The sequence below is a fragment of the Schistocerca americana genome, chromosome 2, assembly GCF_021461395.2.
Source record: "Schistocerca americana isolate TAMUIC-IGC-003095 chromosome 2, iqSchAmer2.1, whole genome shotgun sequence".
Classification (NCBI taxonomy): domain Eukaryota; kingdom Metazoa; phylum Arthropoda; class Insecta; order Orthoptera; family Acrididae; genus Schistocerca; species Schistocerca americana.
The window spans coordinates 349,884,044-349,905,082 of NC_060120.1; the positions used below are offsets into that span (position 1 = coordinate 349,884,044).

A 21,039-nucleotide genomic window follows, 5' to 3' on the forward strand; every position below is an offset into this window, starting at 1 on the left:
TTCTTTCATTTCATTCAGAGCTGACATTTAACATCCTCAGGGGAAATGTTTCGGCCATAGATTACATGCAATCCTATTACGCAATGTGAGATATTTGGTGTCTGTGCACTGTGTGTTTGCACTGACGATTGGTTCGTCGCGAGAAATTAACTCTTGCTACTTAAACTTCAATGTACTTTCTTTACTCCATGTCGCTGTTTTCTCTTCCTACTTTTAAGGTTGTGTCATTCAACTGTCTTTAAGCCGAGTTGACGCTTATATTGACTGGCACGTCTTGAGACGTGCGAGATGAAATGACTGCAGATGTCAGAGCCGCTTTTCCACAGAGCTGACACTTCCGCAGCAGTGAGACACATTGGGATTGACTGTAGTACGTCCACCACAATTGAACTCTCTCCCTCCCTCGCTCTCTCTCTCTCTCTCTCTCTCTCTCTCTCTCTCTCCATGTACGGTCATTAACCCAGTTGTAGACTCCTTCTCAACATCCTATTGGTGTAGCAAGTCAGGCACCAGCATAATTTATCTGCCCACTATCAATCCTGGATGGTACAGGAAAAACGACTTGCTGTGTTATAATGGCTCTATTGATATCAGTTGACACTATGTAAGCCGCGCGGGGTAGCCGAGCGGTCTCGGACGCCTTGTTACGGTCTGCGCGGTTTCCCCCGCCGGAGGTTCGAGTCCTTCCTCGGGCATGGTTGTGTGTGTTGTCCATAGCGTAAGTTAGTGGAAGTTGGATTAAGTAGTGCGTAAGCTTAGGGACCGATGACCTAAGCAGTTTCGTCCGATAAGACCTTACCACAAGTTTACACTATGTAAGGCACATAAGGCACGTACATGGCATGGGAAGCGAAAGGCGTTAAACGACCTGAAAAGGTAAAAGCCAGTATCAGCTTGCTTTGTATACATCACTAACTTCAAACGTGACGAACGATCAACAGCATGGAAATGGGTTTGTCATACCACGACGCTCATTTAGTTCAGGGCATTCGGTACAGAGAGAGCTTAGATATGCACTTAAGTGCTTTACTACCCATTAAATAAAAAATTGAAACTCTGAACATTAGCAACAAAGAAAGTGTCAATAAACAGCGCAAAACAATCAGTGGCAAGGACTCGAATAATAGGTTCTCCTTCTTCTCCATACGATCTAGGATGCACGGTGAATTCTACGAGGGCTGTCTGAAAAGTAGTTCAAAAATGGCTCTGAGCACTATGGGACTTCTGACGTCATCAGTCCCCTAGAACTTAGAACTACTTAAACCTAACTAACCTAAGGACATCACACACACCCATGCCCGAGGCAGGATTCTAACCTGCGACCGTAGCGGTCACACGGTTGCAGACTGTAGCGCCTAGAACCGCTCGGTCACTCCGGTCGGCCATCCCTAACAATGTGAAGTCCTATACGGTGTTCTTTAAGTTTTGGAAACATATGAAAACCGGATGGGGCCAAATTGGGACAGTACGGAGGATCTAAAAGCCATAAATTCAACCCATTCCTAGGTATTACAATTATTAACAACTTAAATTAGAAGCAACACATAGAAAATGTGGTCGGAAGGCTAACCAAAGACTGCGTTTTATTGGCAGGACACTTAGAAAATGTAACAGACCTACCAAGGAGACTGCCAACACTACGCTTGTCCGTCCTCTTTCGGAATACTGCTGCGCGGAGTGGGATCCTTACCAGATAGAACTGACGGAGTACATCGAAAAATGTCAAAGAAAGGGAGAACGTTTTGGATTACCGCGAAATATGGGAGAGAGTGTCACAGAAATGATACAGGATTTGGGGTGGAAATCATTAAAAGAAAGGCGTTTTTCGTTGCGACGGAATCTTCTCACGAAATTCCAATCACCATCTTTCTGCTCCGAATGCGAAATTATTTTGTTGACACCGACCTACATAGGGAGGAACGATCTCCACGATAAAGTAAGGGCAATCAGAGCTCGTATGGAAAGATATAGGTGTTCATTCTTTCCGCGGGCTGTACGAGATTGGAATAATAGAGAATTGTGAAGGTGGTTCGATGAACCCTCTGCCAAGCACTTAAATGTGATTTGCAGAGTATCCATGTAGATGTAGATGTAAATCGATGACAGTGAACCACAGGCATCGGAGTTTTGCAGATGTCGAAGTGCTCATGTGTGGGCTGGCTTTTCTATGCTGAAGGAGAGAGTGCTCCACGTAAGGACGAATTGTTCAACTTCGAAATGCGATTACAACACAACGATCAACATAGTTACGTTACACACTGACAAATTGCATTCTACACTTCGGAGCCCTCTAGCAGCAGAGGGCTGTAAATATGTAGACGTGAAGAATAAAGACGTAGAATTAAAATAAAATTTGTTTTATTTTGAAGGTTCTAAGAGTTTTCACAAAAAATATTCAAATACATTACTTTTCAGCACGTCCTCATCGTAGCACCTAGCACACGGGGGGGGGGGGGGGGGGGGGGTCCGAAGAGAGGAGGACGTCGAATACAGCTACTCAACGAACAGATTTCTATATAACACAGCAAATAGTGACATTTCGTGGGGAGTGAACTGCGCACTAACACCTGAATTCAGAAACACACCTGAGGGCTTGCAGCAGACAATTCGGTGTTACATGTCCTGCTTAAAGCCACCTCACAGGTATAGAAGAGGTCCGTTCGTGTGCCTGAATAATACTTTCGACGCCAAGTTGACGAGATTATTAACTCGCCCACTCACAGCTGCTGCGCAATTCACGTGATCGCTTCACGTGATCACCGGGAAAATCTCCCCGACTCCTCGCCTGTTCTCGTTGTGCAGTCCCATGGCAAGCATACGGCAAGCTGGTAGCTCATACAATAAATCCTATTCACAAAATTGATAGAAAATTGATAGTATGTCGTAAATTATACCTAATGTTACAAATTATTCAATTTTCCCTCTTTCTTGACAGACAATGTGTGAGATAATACCAAATCCTGGTAGAATTGAAATGTAAACCTCTGGGTGCCCAATGAATCAAATTAAGTGTTGATATAGCGTTGGGTGCTGAATAATTCAAACAGTGCTGCAACGAGAGAATTTTAGTGGATGAAATTATTAAATTCTACATGGCACCATTTTAAGCCAATTTCTGTTTCATATATAAACTACTCAAAAAGCCGGCCACTGTGGCCGATCGGTTCCAGGCGCTTCAGTCCGGAACCGCGCTGCTGCTACGGTCGCGGGTTCGAATCCTGCCTCGGGCATACATGTGTGTGATGTCCTTAGGTTAGTTAGGTTTAAGTAGTTCTAAGTTGTAGGGGCTGATGACCTCAGATGTTAAGTCCCATAGTGCTTAGAGCCATTTACTACTCAAAAAGTTTTGTACCACTTGCGCACATGTGGGTATATGTGTGTTCAGAGTAAGGGGACCAGGCAATGAGAGAATAAGTATTATAAAAGTAGAATGCTTGTTGGAAAGCGCACACGTGTAATCTAAAATATTCAATACGTGCATTTTAGTATGGTTGAATACTCATTGGCGTGCTGTCTACATGGTGTTCGAGATATTTCTATTCATCACCTGTTCATTTTTCGATGGTGGCGCTGCTGAAGTCATCCAGTGTGTGAGTAGAGTTTTGAGCGGAGTTTCTGCGATGTTGCACCTCAAGTTTCGGCAAGCTTCATGCGTGCTTAATTTGTTTCAAATCAATAGACACCGATAGCAGTTCCTTTCGGTGTCTAGCTGCTAGAGCAAGATTTTCAAAAGGAGGGCGCAGAGCGTCCATTCAGTATTTTCTTGAAACACGAAACCATGACCGAAATGGTGACTGTAGGGCTGAACACAAAGTGTTGCGATTATGATGTACAGCAATAAAATTCCCTTATTAGCAATGAGACGCGACCGACAGGCATTCACTTACTGGCCGAAAGCATGGTTCACTTCCCTTCTCAACCGCTGAGACTGCATTGCTTAATAATTCTTGAAATGAGAATATGTTTTACTATAACAAGTTTTCAAATCGGATTAAAAAGTATAAAATAATTTCTCCTAGCCCCATACAGATTTCTAACACCATACAGACAATCTTCAAATCTGTACTCGTTGATTTGTGATGGCTATGAGAATACTTGAAAGATTTATAACGAGAAACGTAGGTCGGTTGCAGTACATAACTGGTGCATGAGTAGTTACCCCCTAAATACATTGACCAGGCACATTAATGGTACCGCCAGTCAAAAGTTTGAATTACCACTTATTACAGCGCCGACTGCTGCGAGACGTGCAAGAAGAGAGTCAATAAGGTTCTGGAAGGTACCGATAGAAATGTGGAACCATGCCGTCTACAGTGCTGCTGTGTCCAACTGCGCTAGGTTTCTCGGTTCAGGACCTAAGTCGCGAGCAGCCTGATCGAGGTGTTTTAATCTGGGAAGTTCAGTGGCCAGGGGAAAAGGGTGAACTCGTCCTGATGTCCTTCGAACCAAGCGCGTATACTGCAAAGTGTGTGACACATTGCGTTATCCTGCTGGAAGCTGCCAGTTAGCCAACGGCCTTGCCGCAGTGGTAAAACCGGTACCCGTCAGATCACCGAACTTAAGCGCTGTTGGGCTGGGCTAGCACTTGGATGGGTGACCATCAGGTCTGCCAAGCGCTGTTGGCAAGCAGGGTGCACTCAGTCCTTGTGAGGCAAATTGAGGAGCTACTCGATTGAGAAGTAGCGGCTCCGGTCTCGTAAACTGACATACGGCCGGGAGAGCGGTGTGCTGATCACATGGCCCTCCATGACTTCCGCAAAGCGTGTGATACAGTTCCCCACAGTCGTTTAATGAACAAAGTAAGAGCATATGAACTATCAGACCAATTGTTTGATTGGATTGAAGAGTTCCTAGATAACAGAACGCAGCATGTCATTCTCAATGGAGAGAAATCTTCCGAAGTAAGAATGATATCAGGTGTGCCGCAGGGGAGTGTCGTAGGACTGTTGCTATTCACAATATACATAAATGACCTTGTGGATGACATCGGAAGTTCACTGAGGCTTTTTGCGGGTGATGCTGTGGTATATCGAGAGGTTGTAACGTTGGAAAATTGTACTGAAATGCACGAGGATCTGCAGCGAATTGACGCAGCGTGCAGGGAATGGCAATTGAATCTCAATGTAGACAAGTGTAATGTGCTGCAAATACACAGAAAGAAAGATCCCTTATCATTTATCTACAATATAGCAGATCAGCAACTCGAAGCAGTTAATTCCATAAATTATCTGGGAGTACGCATTAGGAGTGATTTAAAATGGAATGACCATATGAAGTCGATCGTCGGTAAAGCAGATGCCAGACTGAGATTCATTGGAAGAATCCTAAGGAAATGCAGTCCGAAAACAAAGGAAGTAGGTTACAGTACACTTGTTCGCCCACTGGTTGAATACTGCTCACCGGTGTAGGATCCGTACCAGATAGGGTTGATAGAAGAGATAGAGAAGATCCAACGGAGAGCAGCGCGCTTCGTTACAGGATCATTTAGTAATCGCGAAAGCGTTACGGAGATGATAGATAAACTCCAGTGGAAGACTCTGCAGGAGAGACGCTCAGTAGCTCGGTACGGGCTTTTGTTGAAGTTTCGAGAACATACCTACACCGAGGAGTCAAGCAGTATATTGCTCCCTCCTACGTACATCTCGCGAAGAGACCATGAGGATAAAATCAGAGAGATTAGAGCCCACACAGTAGCATACCGACACTCCTTCTTTCCACGAACAATACGAGACTTTAATAGAAAGGAGAACCGATAGAGATACTCAAGGTACCCTCCGCCACGCACCGTCAGGTGGCTTGCGGAGTATGGATGTAGATGTAGATGTAGATATCCGCATTGAGTAACTCCTATGGGCTTAGGATGACACGGCGGCCGTTCGGTACCATTGGGCCTTCATGGCCTGTTCGGACGGAGTTTAGTTTGGTTCAAAAATGGTTCAAATGGCTCTGAGAACTATGGGACTTAACAGCTGTGGTCATCAGTCCCCTAGAACTTAGAACTACTTAAGCCTAACTAACCTAAGGACATCACATACATCCATGCCCGAGGCAGGATTCGAACCGGCGACCGTAGCAGTCGCGCGGTTCCGGACTGCGCGCCTAGAACCGCGAGACCACCGCGGCCGGCATTTAGTTTGGTTTTTAGTTGTCAGTTGCCAACTTGCAGAGAAAAATGAGACTGTATGTAGGGGTGTACATGGTCCCCAGGGATAGATGCGTACTTGTGTTGATCCATTGTGCCCTCCGAAATGACGAGGTCATCGAGAGAATCCCACGAAAACATTCCCCAGACTATATAACGCTCCCTGCTCTGGGCTGGCCCCGTTGCCGTACACGTCAATGGATAATTCTCCCACGGAGCATAAAACGTGATTCATTTGAGAAGGCCATCCATCGCCACTCAGCGAATGTCCAGTCGCGGTACTGGCGTGCAAATTCCAGCCGACGAACAGCAGTCAGCATGGGAGCATGGACGAGAAGTCCGCTGCAGAAGCCATTACGCAGCAACAGCCGTTGAGGAGACACGGTCGGTAGCCCATCAGCTCATCTGGGCCGTCAGTTGCCCAACAGCTGCACGTCTATTCGCGCGTACACATCTGCACAGTACACATCTTCACAGTCCTCGTTCACCCCTGACATCTATGGCGCGAGGTACATCACAGTTGCATCGGGCGGTTTCGGATAGCGCCATTTTTCCATGTGCGGTTTCCTTTAATCACAGCAGCACGCGAACAGTTTACAACCATAGCCATTTCGGAAATTACGTATTGCATGCGCCCGCATTGTTTTCATCTATATGTAGACTTGTCAACGAAATTAAACGCTGTCGTGCTTGACTAGGTCTTACGGGGAGGTTTACTACCTTTGGCCCGAAGAAAGAATGTTCTTTTGAGAATTTTTTTATCGGAATGTGTTATAGATATCACTGTCAAATTTGGTCAAAATGTGTATTGATATTTCCTCTACAAACTGACATTTTTTCGATCGGAAATGTCGAAGAGCAAAGGCGGAAGTGCCGTTGGAAAGAAACAAAATTTCGATGTAGAACTCCAAGCCCGGTGTGTCACAGGTCAGCTGGCTTGTCTGAAATCAAAATCGAGTTGACGTTAGCGAAGTATATAAACTTCTTTACGAGCTGTCTCTCGCTTAAGTTATTGGGACCATAGGAAACAAAACGGCGGCCATTTAAAAAAAAAGGGTTTTTTCTTCGATTTTTCGACTTCGTCGGCCAAGTAAAAATATTTATAGTTGATGGATCGTAATAAAAGTCATACGACTCCTAGACAATTTAGTTAGCTTTGTCGGAAACAAATAATCATGCCAATCGGTTCAGTAGATTTGAAGTTACCATACCACGCGATAAAAAATACGTCATTTCGAGAAAAACGCGTTTGAAGTTTTGACTACATATAAATGCAATATTATGCAACGTACGTTCAATCGGCTATTCTGGGTCCATAAACTAGTCCTTCCTCTTCCTCATAGAGGGAGTTCTGCTCGTTTTGGGCCATCCGGTTCTGCTCCAGAACCGCTCGTACGGCCGGTGACAAGCGGTTTTCGGCCACCTGAATCCGCTGGTCGTCTGAATGCGTGGCGAACTGCGTCGAATAGAGCCCCAGGGCGACGTTCATCGTTGTCATGGTCTTCAGAATTGCTGAATACCCTTCGTTGAAGCTGCTCACTGCCAGGAAAGTAGCAATCTCCACAGTTTTCGCACCAGAATGCAAATGCTTGGGGGCTGACTTCCAAACACACGTGTTCAATCTTTCATTTGAATTTTGTGTGTTTCCTCCCAAGAACCGGTACAATAACTCGTCCTCCGAAAGCAAAAACCCTAGTGCGCGAAAAAGGCCGATTTCAGGCACGTGTATTTTTTTGCTCAACCGCGAGTAACAAACATTTTAGTTCCGTATTCGGAAATACCGTTTCAGGGGTGGATTCTACACAATTTTATCGATCCAAAAATGCAATTTTAAAAAAATTGATTTTTTGAACCAACAGATAGTAAACCTCCCCTTAACTGGGTGACTGTTCGTGCCTGCCGAGTGCTGCTGGCAAGCGGGGTGCACTCAGCCCTTATGAGACAAATTGAGGAGCAATTCGATTGAGAATTAGCGGCACACAGCGCGAAAACTAATACTGGTCGGAGTGCAGACCACATGCCCCTCCATATCCGCATACAGTCAGATCTTCTATCTGAGGAAGACGCGGCGGTCAGTCGGTACTGTTTGGCCTTTCGAGGCTTGTTCGAATGAAGATCTGTATGAAAATTCCATCAAAAATTAGTAATGCTCAAATTAATAAAAAGCAATCTGACAATTCTCGTGTGTAGTTCTACAGACACCCACAGTTATAAAGCACAACGGAACAGTTTGCTCCGTTTAAAATCTCCTAGATTACCAAGAAAAACTCATAGTCATCCTTTTGTGTATAAAACTGTGTTTCATTGAAATGCCATCGCAACTCCAGAGCACCACAGAACAGGTAAATAAAATGTTGAGTAGCTGCCTTCTTGAAGATCTCAAAGTGACATACCTTCTTTGAACTCAAAATAATTTGCTAATTCAAAAATTTGCTCTTTGTGAGCTTCTACAAGGAATAGAAATGGTTTTTTGAGTGAAAAAGGTACGTAGCTACGAGAATATTTAGTTTAAGAAAACTCACGTAAGTTTTGGGTTATACATCATGCTTGCTCTCTTGTACTATGTGATAAAATTGATGCTTCAGTTAATCAAATTTTCGGAATTTTCTAATCTGAAATAAAGATATGAGATCTGCACTAACTTTGCCGCCGTAATTTAGAATTCACAGAAGATTTACACAGTCCAACTGATCGTTGCACAACCACCTGCTACCCTAATCAAAGTCATAAAGAGATCGAACCCTTATTACAAGTTTGAAAATGGTACGAAAAATCCTAGAACTATCAGGTAAATAAAGTACCACCCTACTACAGGCGATCATGAGTTAAATTAAGTTCATAAATAGACCAGATTCTGCCACAATAAGATCGTAGCCGTTAAGCCAATTTTCTACACAATCCACCAGAAGACCTGAACATCCACCTTGTTCCAATGTAACAAGCCAAGTCGAAGAGAAGTTCTCTTTACCTTGTGTTGCTATACAGGGAAATAGAGAGCAGCGGTATGTGCTTCTTGTTCTTATGTCCTCAATACGGACTTATTACTGCACTCACGCGCAGCTCTGTCTCCCCCTTTCAGTGAATCAGTATATCACCACTTCATACCAGTGTCGTGCTTTCTATCCACAGAAGTGCAAAATAGACTACATCAGCTGTCTGATCGTCACACACAGCTTCTAGTGACCATTTCCTGGCCTGCACTGTGTGCCTACTCGTAACCACTCCGACTGTCTGTTACTCTCCAACTGCCATTTTCTCATTTCGAAAAAGGTAGCCTGCCCCATGAGGCGACCACACCGTCAGTTTCATTGGTTGAACTAAAACTTTCTCTAAAGATCACAGCCCTAAGTGTAGCCAACGTAGCAGAGTTAATGCGGAAATCGCTGAATGTATTACTGATACAAAAGCGTAAGTGCATGCCAGCAGTCGATTTGTAAATAAATGGAACTTATGAAAGATGGCTGATTACAGCCGACGCCTATCAATGTTTTTCATTATTAAACTCACGAGTAATGTAATAGCTATTAAAATTTCACAAGCACAGACATTTAGGACTGTCTGTATAGGGTTAGGAATCTGTACAGTGATAAGAGCTACGTTATGCTTTTTAGTCCTATTTAAAAACGTGCTGTATTAAAATTTTATTTTTGTGTTATATGTATACGTTACCTTTCTTCCCACAAGTTCACTGAACGAGGTGGCGCAGTGGTTAGCACATTGGACTCGCATTCGGGAGGACGACGGTTCAATCCCGCGTCCGGCCATCCTGATTTAGGTTTTCCATGATTTCCCTAAATCACTCCAGGCAAAGTCCGGGATGGTTCCTTTGAAAGGGCACGGCCGACTTCCTTCCTCGTCCTTCCCTAATCCGTTGAGACCGATGACCTCGCTGTTTGGTCTCTTCCCCCAAACAATCCAATCCAATCCAATCACACAAGTTTGCCGATGTATGCATGAGTCACATACACTGCACTCACTCTTTCATCCGTCCCTCTCTCTCCATCTTCTCTTCCTTCCTTTCTCTCTGCTCATTTGTGGCCATCTGCTCGCAAACTGCCTGGAATGCGCTCCGCTAGTACTTACGCAACATGCTGATTCTGCTGAGCAGTCGAGATGTCAGGTGTTATCAACCTTTTTCACTCCTATCTGCACCCCTCACCCCTTCAAAGAGACCAACGATAAAGCATTTCTCCAGGTCCGAGAGATGTGTGAAATCTAAAGTTACTAGCTCATGGGGAAGTTTATAAAGTCAGTTGGAATATTTGCTCACAAAGTTTGTGGTTTACTTACCAAGTCAAATTCAGATAGAATCCCATACATTCAATGGCTGCCTCAATCATCATCGTCAATGTCTAAGCCTGACTGTATGAAAAATTTGTACTGAAGCAGAGACAGATTAGAAAGCGACCTAATAAAAACGTGTTAAAAATTTATTCATACCTGGGGGCCTCTATGCTGTTCTATAACGATCCTCTGGCGTCAGACAAGTCTTGCACTCTTCAGCTAAAACAAAGAGCGACACATTGACCTGTTCCACTCCAGATGTTCCCATGCCCATCTTCTTTGCACACCACTCTATGGGGTTTGTCGGAAGCACGTTTCGAAAACAGTGTGGAGGCAGTTGCTGACTGTCTGCGCAGAGCACTTTGAGTCTCTTCCAACCAGACAACAAACAACTCTGTTGTGTTTTCCTCGGTTACCAACGAGCCATAATTTGCAGGTTGCCGCTGTTGAATGGAAGTGATCACTACATAGCGAATCTTCAATGTTATTTGCCTCACGACAGCATCTCAATGTTTGAATGACGTCGCTTTACTGTGAGTCAGTGCAGGGTGAATATAAATAATCATTAAATCAGTTAAACTACAGAGAGTTTCATTTTCTGTTGTCAGTTCACCGGTGAGAGGCTGTATTGCAGTCATTGAAACAATGCAGTTGCCACACAATACCACCTTGGAAGTTTACAGACAAGTGACCTCTTCTTAAAAATATTTTACAATGTGGGCACAGATTTTCGGTTATCGATCAATGTTTTTAGCGTTTGTCATCAGAGGACTTCCCTTTTTGAGTTTGATCTGCTGAGCGGCGGTGTTTTAGACTTTCCAGTTCCAAAGGAAGGATTAAGAATGTGGAAACGTGCAGGGTAAAGGCCGTACCCATTTTCCGTTCTTTTTATTAATGATATATGACACAGAGCAAGTCTGAACTCTATTATGATCTTCCCTACATGAGGGACTACAGTCATATAGAATATTTTTAAAGAAATTCTCGCCATCGACAGTTAAGTGTTCATTTATTGTACAAAATCTTGATTTCCGCTTTGTTGCCATGTAGTCGTATCCTGTAATACGACAACTGGTCAATGACACCTTAAATATGTTTCACAGACAGACCAGGTATATTTTAACATTTCAACCGGCACTTGAGAATTGCTAAAAAGCCGAAATCATGATTGTGTACAGTAAATAAACAATTAACAGAGAAATGGTGAAAATTTCCTTAAAAATTCTGAAGACCATATTTTTGTAAGGAATGAGCTTTTATATCCTTAGCCAGTGTCGTTCTCTCTTCATCTGAAACAGAGGTATGCGCAGACTACAGGTCGGACTCGCTACCAGCCGATACTAATGGCAATCAGCTCACTCTGTCTCTCTCTCCCTTCGGCTTTCACCGCAATTTCGAGAGCAGCTCTGGCTCATCCCCCGGCCGGCCCATCTCTCGCCGACTCCTGATTAATACCACCTCCCCCTCCCACCACGGCCGTACGCCATTGCCCGAGTGCTGACCACGGTAGCTCGCCTGGATCCCAACAGCACACAGCGTGCAGGGATTATCCCCGTCCGCTCACCTGCCCGGCTCTCGCCAGTCCGTGCCACGTGGACACGGACACCGCCCGTGGCATTTCACCGCGACGGCGTGAAAAACGCGGCGCCGTAAAACCGACGTTGCGCAGTCGCGCTTTGCTGACTGGTGTCGTATTTTCTAATGGCTGCACGGCATAAAATTTAGCCCATTGTTAGCAGTCAACATTCACGTAATGTGCCGCCAGAAGAAAAAATGCACCATAAAGAATACTGCGCATAATGCTAGAGAAAGTTCTGCTGTATATTTCCAGAAACTAGCGTGCTCTGACGTTCGTGAAAGGTGCAACTGACTTGTATGGTGGCGCCTGAAACTCTGGACCATTTGTTTTCTGTTTTTGAAAAAAAAAAAAAAAAAAGATCTGATAAGATCTTATGGGACCCATGCCCGAGGGAGGACTCTAACTTCTGACGGGGTAAGCTTCTCGGACCGTGACAAGACGCCCTAGACCACTCGGCTACTCCGCGCGGCCTCTGTTTTTGAAACGCACCCCGTAAGGAACGATAAAGGTGGGATGGGAGTGGGGGGATATGGCTGCTACTTGACCTTGGAGCTGGTTTATGTGGATATAGTGGTCCCAGAGAGAAAAACCACTGAGCTCTTTTCAAAATTCGTTTTAAACCCGGAGCACAAAGTACGTACATCGGCACTTCAGCAATACAGGAAAAGTCATTTGTTATTAAAAACATTTCTTTCCTATAAAACAAAGCATCAGGATAGTTAATTCCAAAGAACACAACAATTAGAGCTCTTACGTTAGAAAAAAAAAAAGGTTCAGTTAAATGGTTTGTATTAAGTTTTTTGGTTCCAATCAGTTTTCGTCAATTACTCTTTTCTCAAAAGAGTTAAAACCCACTTATTGCAACGAGCCGCGTCAATAGTAACTTGACGTAATTTTATAAATTACTTTCTTTGAATTCTGTATGTCAAACAGTGGTGACTGACCAGTGAAACAGTTCGTAGCAAAGCTCATAGCATTAAGTAAGCGGCCGTGACTCTCTAATTAAACAGTTAGGCTAATATCTTGAGCACGTAACTCAACCTTAAACAATCAGCCGTTGTTAATTACCAGCTAATATTCTTTAGCCAACGACCTTGCCGCAGTGGTAATACCAGTTCCCGTCAGATCACCGAAGTTAAGCGCTGTCGGGCTGGGCTAGCACTTCGATGGGTGACCATCCGGTCTGCCGAGCGCTGTTGGCAAGCGGGGTGCACTGAGACCTTGTGAGGCAAACTGAGGAGATACTTGAGTGAGAAGTAGCGGCTCTGGTCTCGTAAACTGACATACGGCCGGGAGAGCGGTGTTCTGACCACATGCCCCTCCACATCCGCATCCAGTGACAACTGTGGGCTGAGGATGAGGGCGGCCCGTCAGTAACGTTAGGCCTCCAAGGTCTGTTCGGACGGAGTTTAATTTAGTTTTTAATATTCTTTAACCAACGCCGGCCGTAACTGGCAAGTGAAAGAAAGAATTAGATTATATATTGAAAAGCCTACACACTACTTAATCTAACTTAAACTAACTAACGCTATGGACAACACACACACTAATACCCGAGGGAGAACTCGAACCTCCGACGGCGGCAGACGCACGGACCGTAACAAGGCACCTGAGACCACGTGGCTACCCCGCGCGGTGAAGAGAACGTCCAAGAACAATTGGGAATATGAGTATATGAATAAGCATATTTTTTAGGCAAGGACGCCTGTAACTAACCACTGAAAGAAGCAAGCTAAACATTTAAAAGCAAATAACATAGCATTAAACAGGCAGCCACATCTGCGCAACAGCCAAGTTGACACACAATACCAGGCGTGATGTTACTGACAAGGGAAACTCCCCATCACAACCCACTCAGATGTTTTGGTACTGTCCAAGGATATGAAGTGCAATATAAAGTAATCGGGAATAGCAATGGCGTTTGGTTAAGTGGTCAGGGTGGTTGACTGTCAAGAAGAACAGCCGTATTCAAACCTCCCTCACGACACTTTTTTTTTTTTTGCTATATTCAAATTAGTGGCTGTGTCGTGGTGTAACGTCCGTTTGCAACAACGAGTTGTAAGGAAGGGACCTATAACGACAGTTGATTCTGCACAGGTACTGTATTAGCAGTCGAAAGGAAGTGGCTTTTGAATGGGGGCCGCAAATGTTTGATGACAAGGCCACAAGTCAACCGAATCCTCCACCGGTCTGGTGTGTCATGCATTGCATTAGTGACAGTACGTGCGTCATATGATGGGAATCTCTTACCGACGCATCTAATTTGCCCGCCTGGTGACTAAGATATGTGCCTCAGTGCCAGATTTAGGTATTCGTATGAATATGAACGTGATCACTCCAAAGGAAATGATGAAAACATAGTAGTTTGTCACATGCAAGAAATGAACGCAACGTGTCACAATCACACATTTTCTCTGTGCTCCGACAAAACATATGTTTTTAACGCTTTTGAAGACGTGTTCCGTTTCTGAAGTTTTGGCTCTTGGATTCCTTTGTTGTAACGTGGTTCACACCCGTTTATTTATTTTTTATTTATTTTTTTCATTTCTGTGAGACGTCTATGTGGTATTTCGCCTGCTCTCGCTATTCATCACGTTTGCTTGCGACGGTAAGATATTCTTGTCATATGTCTCACATTTTGTAACCAATGTGTAGTATGGCAACTGCCGAGACAACAGAAAGAGAATAAACATTTGAATGACAGTGAATAAAAAAAAAAGGAAATTGGAATAAGAGGGCATTGAACACGGCTCGACCGCTACAGAGACCAACATCGTGACGCTTAACCACGTTGCCGAGACTGTTGATAGTCGTTCAGTATAGCAATTCTTAAGCTTGGACCGTTCACTGTTTTACTTTTTTTTTATTTTTTTTCACAGTTCATTTCATTTTTTTCTGTTTCCATGCTTGATCCATGTTCATTTTTTGACGGGCTATCCACTGAGCCATCTTACCACTAAATCTGAGGGGGTGCGATGGGGAGTTTTCCTTGTGTGAGAACGCCAAAGAACAACTGGGAGTATGAATCTATGAATAACCCAATATTTCTTAGACACAGACTGGCGTAACTGACTGGTACAATAACCAGTCAAGTCTAATGGTTCAAATGGCTTTGAACACTACGGGACTTCACATCGTAGGTCATCAGTCCCCTGGGACTTAGAACTACTTAAACCTAACTAACCTAAGGATATCACACACATCCATGCCCGAGGCAGGATTCAAACCTGCGACCGTAGCAGCCCCGCGTTTCCGGACTGCAGCGCCTAGAACCGCACGGCCACCGCGGCCGGCAATAAAATCTAATCTTCACAAGAAATGTAGCGTATTATTATCCATGGGTAATGATACATGGCCCTCCAAACTTTCACTCACCTCATAAACAATGAAAGGCGCCGTTTTACGTCACTTTTTCCAGTTGACAATGTCTTCACAGACATTGCAAGGTAATGCCATGTGCTAGGCAAATCACAGAGAGCACTATAACAGACAAAAAAAAAATCCCGCTAGATTCAGCATAATTTACACTGCCCGTTTACCCAAAGGCTTCAATAAAGAAACACACGCTGTACACAACTGCATTTAACAGAGAACCTTCGAGACACATCAGTGCCCAAAACACAGCAGGATTACGATGACTGGGCAAGATAGCCAAGCGGTTAAAGGCACTACAGCTGGAACCGCCCGACCGCTACGGTCGCAGGTTCGAATCCTGCCTCGGGCATTGATGTGTATGATGTCCTTAGGTTGGTTAGGTTTAAGTAGTTCTAAGTTCTATGGGACTGATGATCTTAGAAGTTAAGTCCCATACTGCTCGGAGCCATTTGAACCATCTGACTGGGCAAGAGTCAAGGAACTTCCTTAAAATGTTCCGGATTGCTCACCGTAGTTTCACAGACAAGCAGTACTCCAATCCATATGGCAGCCTTTATCGCAACTAGACGCCGAAGCCGGTGCCACAGCCACGAACCCTGAGCCCTGAGCGTGGTATGGTAACTTCAAATCTACTTCCTCGGTCTGCCGCATTCGCTTCCGTTAACAGCGGCCACCCGCCCCCGTCGCGCTGTCATCCGCTGCAGGCGTATACACAACACCGACCACCAAAGCTGGCGGTCCGTAGCGTGCCCTCTGTACGCTACATCTGCCTCTCTGTCCATAATATCTCACTTCAAATTACATTCTGAGGTCACAGAAGTCACGGGATACCGATAAGCACATATACAGTTTGCGGGAGTAGTATAGATGTCATACAATGAAGGCTTTCACGACCGGATGGTACTATTGTTGATAATTCTTCCGGGTTATATGGCCGTGGTCCATGGAATTCTTCTATTCCTAACGTTTCGTCCAATACTACGTTGAACATCTTCGGAGGTATGGCTGGTCCTGCTGTCTCCTGCCGACAGGATTCAGCAGGACCAGCCATACCTCTGAAGATGTTCAACGTAGTATTGGACGAAAAGTTAGGAATAGAAGAATTCCATGGACCACGGCCATATAACCCGGAAGAATTATCAACAATAGTATAGATGTGTTTTTAAGTGTTCATTTGTGCACCATGATAATGCGACAACCGCGCCGGACACCCACGATTTCGACTGCGGTGAAGTATAGAAATTCAGAGCACTAGCGGATCTTCTTTTGTTTGCTTCACTGCTTCCTCAATGTACAGAATGAATAACATGGGTGATAAGCAACAAGCTATTCTCAATCCTTTCGTAAGATTGGTGTCCATTTCCTTCCACTCTTTTATCTAACCTGGTGTCTTGAAACACTCCCTTATTGACTAGTGGATTATAGCAGAAAAGTTTAAAATAGTTTTACCATGTGCAACTCATAAAGGCTGAACGGTTAATATTTGCACGGGAGCTGCTTCGTATCAAGTCCAACAAAGTTAATTAGGATGCCAGGTAGCAATAATCAGCACATACTTTGTTGTTAATATTCTATATCTTTTGTGTAAACAGCATGAATGAGGCAGTTACTCCCTTCATCTGACAAAGTAATAATGGTTGACTCATCACAGTTCGCCTATTAATGTCGTCAAAGGCCAATATTTTTCGTGTGGCACTGAATACACAATGCTCACCGCAGTCCAAATCGTGGGTGTCCGGCGCGGTTGCCACATTATCACGGTGCACAAATGAACACTTAAACACATCAAACAAATCACTCAATTATCGCCATTTACGTATTAGTTGGAGGTCAGACCCACGGCTCTGGGTGACACACACATCCATTAAGCAGTTGTAAACTCGGTCGGCCGTCCTGCAGAAATCATCCCTGCTCGCTTGTTGTTGTTGTGGTCTCCAGTCCAGAGACTGGTTTGATGCAGCTCTCCATGCTACTCTATCCTGTGCAAGCTTCTTCATCTCCCAGTACCTACTGCAACCTACATCCTTCTGAATCTGTTTAGTGTATTCATCTCTTGGTCTCCCTCTACGATTTTTACCCTCCACGCTGCCCTCCAATACTAAATAGGTGATCACTTGATGCCTCAGAATATGTCCTACCAAGCGATCACTTCTCCTAGTCAAGTTGTGCCACAAATTTCTCTTCTATGCAATACCACCTCATAAGTTATGTGATCTATGCGTTCACTATGCTGTTTAAAGTAGCTTACCCGCATTCCTATTTTTTTATTCATTATTAAACCTACTCCATCATTACCCCTATTTGATTTTTTATTTATAATCCCGTGTTCACCTGACCAGAAGTCTTGTTCCTCCTGCCACCAAACTTCTCTAATTCCCACTAAATCTAACTTTACCTATCCATTTCCCATTTTAAATTTTCTAACCTACCTGCCCGATTAAGGGATCTGACATTACACGCTTCGATCCGTAGAACGCCAGTTTTGTTTCTCCTGATAACAAAGTCCTACAGTGTGGTCCCCGCCCGGAGATCCGAATGGGGGACTATTTTACCTAGTGAACATTTTACCTTAGAGGACGCCTTCATCATTTAACAATACAGTAAAGGTGCATGCCCTAGGGAAAAATTACTGCTGTAGTTTCCGATTGCTTTCAGCCGTTCGCAGTACCAGCACAGCCAAGCTGTTTTGGTTACTGTTACAAGGCCAGATCAGTCAATCATCCAGACTGTTGCCCCTGCAACTACTGAAAAGGCTGCTGCCCTCCTCAGGAACCACACGTTTGCCTGGGCTCCCAACAGATACCCATGCGTTGTGGTTGCACCTACGGTACGATTATCTGTTTCGCTGAGGCACGCAAGCCTCCCCACCAACGGCAAGGTCCATGGCTCATAGGCTTATAGGGGGGGGGGGGGGGGGGGGGCGTAGGTGCTCGCTTAGGAGCCAAGAACTTACTTACTCGGTGTTTCAACATTGACTACTCTCTGGCGCACTGGCTGCTCGATTATGGATAGTACCTACTGCGACCTGCGTGAGGCAAAGGTATATTGTTCTCAATACGCAAGGGGCGGTTGACCCTTTACAGTCTGTAGATGTTGCAGATAAATCTTGTCTCATGGGTTTTTTATTGCTGATGCCGTCATAACTTGAGAGTGTATTCTACTTAATATTGTGAAGCATTTTTTAATCTGTTTATCCGCATATAATATTGCCAATAAATGGAACGTAGTACTTTGGGCTATTGTAACTGAGAGCTTCCAACTATAGAACACCCCGTGCACGATTGAAAAGATGAAAGAACTATGAAATGGCATCTGTTTCAGCTGTTCAATTGGCCTCACTAGCTGAGCGTTCCAAGTGCCTGCCAGTATCTGTCCTTGGCTGGAGGACATGAACAGACTGCACTGTCTCTCGTGATCAACTTGAAGCAGCCGGAAAGCTGGTAATGAATGAGTGGTGGAGCAATCTGTTGACCACCTGTCGCAGAACATCGCGTCCAGTGTAGTCTGTTGTAAGAGGGTGACAGACCGCCGATCGAGTCTTGTTTTCGAGTTAAAAGCTTCCAGTTGGGAATGTATCAAATCGTTTTTTTGCTACATAGTATTTTTGTAATCCACATGCTTCCTCCTTTTTTTTTAATAAAATGGGGAGTTGTTGGGAGCACCTAAAAACTGTTCATGTCTGTTCATGTTCTGCCTATTGGAGAAGAAGGATGTGAGGAGGAAACAAGCACCACTCTCAACACACAGTACAACCAACAGGGGTCAAAAATTTTGATTTGCACTTCGTACTTACTATCAAGAAAGGCGAAAGTGAAACAGACAGAAACGAACACATAAGTAATACGTCTTGTCACAGATGTAATTGCCCTATATACTGAAAATGGCTCTGAGCACTATGGGACTTAACATCTGAGGTCATCAGTCCCCTAGAACTTAGAACTGCTTAAACCTAACTAACCTAGGGACATCACACACATCCATGCCCGAGGCAGGATTCGAACCTGCGACTGTAGCGCCTACAACTGCTCGGCCACAAAAGCCGGCGCCTATATATTGACATTTTCACTAAAGGCACAGATTGCTATAACAGTCCACAATTTTTATTTTCAGAAAAACCATCCGATTTTGCAAGGGCGTATCATTCACATGCACGCATATTTTGTGGTACTTCCTACAATTAAAATTTAGGATCTAAGTTCTCATTGACCTTTTATGAATGTTCAAGGTGGCCTCCACAGGAATATTTGTAATATTCAGCCGATGGTCAAACTCGTCCCACACTTTTGCGTTCATGTCTGGAGTTACCGCAGGCGCTGCTGGAGGTATGCGGCGTCGTAATTCGCCCACAATTATTGGAGAAAGACAAACATAGACGGCGCTCGTCACAACCGTACTTGGCACTCGTATCACTTACTTTCTGAAAAGAATCGCTGTTGGGAGAGAACCACCTACGTATCAAAAGTGTAGGGGTGGGGCTGCAGGTGAAAAAGCAGTGTAGCCCATGATGCGCGAATACCCATACTTTAGTCATTCAGCATTTGAGAATGAGAGCATTTATTGTTACAAACTCTATACATAATGACAAACTCTTACGAATTTTTTTTCTCACTAACGACATCCAGAAAATAATGAAAAGAAAGAAGTTTATGGCTCACCACATTTTCGCTGTTCATGTAGTACAACTGCCTTCAGGAGCGTCACGTTTTAATTTATTACTTCTTTACTACTAATTGTATTCGCGACACATTTTGCAGACGGCATTGGCATGTGACACTAAATCTTTCAGCATAATTATATTATTCTACGACACACAGTTCTGGAAATATTTGGTGGTAAGTTCCTATGGGAACAAACTGCCGAGCCCATCGGTCCCTAGGCATACACGCTACTTAATCTAACTTAAATTAACTTGCAATAAGGAGAACACACACACACACACACCCATGTCCGAAGGAGGTCTCGGAACCTCCAACGGGGGAAGCCGCGCAAACAGCGGCAAGGAGCCTCAGATAAAGCGGCTATCCTGCACTGCTCAGGAGATATGAAGTCATAAACATAGAGATGCGGGAAAACAGATGCATGATACACGATGTTTTAATTTATTACAGATTCTATTCGCGCTTCCGGCATTGGATGCACTTGCAAAATTGTAGTACTGTACAACAAATAGTTCTGGATATACGACGCCATAAAAATTAAGCACCGTAGAATTGAAACTGCAAGGACAGATTATATGTGTACAAATGTGTGCGAAATACACTCCTCGAAATGGAAAAAAGAACACATTGACACCGGTGTGTCAGACCCACCATACTTGCTTCGGACACTGCGAGAGGGCTGTACAAGCAATGATCACACGCACGGCACAGCGGACACACCAGGAACTGCGGTGTTGGCCGTCGAATGGCGCTAGCTGCGCAGCATTTGTGCACCGCCGCCGTCAGTGTCAGCCAGTTTTCCGTGGCATACGGAGCTCCATCGCAGTCTTTAACACTGGCAGCATGCCGCGACAGCGTGGACGTGAACCGTATGTGCAGTTGACGGACTTTGAGCGAGGGCGTATAGTGGGGATGCGGGTGGCCGGGTGGACGTACCGCCGAATTGCTCAACACGTGGGGCGTGAGGTCTCCACAGTACATCGATGTTGTCGCCAGTGGTC

General features: G+C 44.5%; 2 pseudogenes; both read left to right on the top strand.

Annotated features, from left to right (window-relative positions):
* The first annotated feature begins 4,507 nt into the window (after positions 1-4,507).
* On the top strand, positions 4,508-4,625 carry LOC124597616 (annotated as a pseudogene).
* An 8,464-nt stretch (positions 4,626-13,089) lies between these two features.
* On the top strand, positions 13,090-13,207 carry LOC124596848 (annotated as a pseudogene).
* Positions 13,208-21,039: the final 7,832 nt, after the last annotated feature.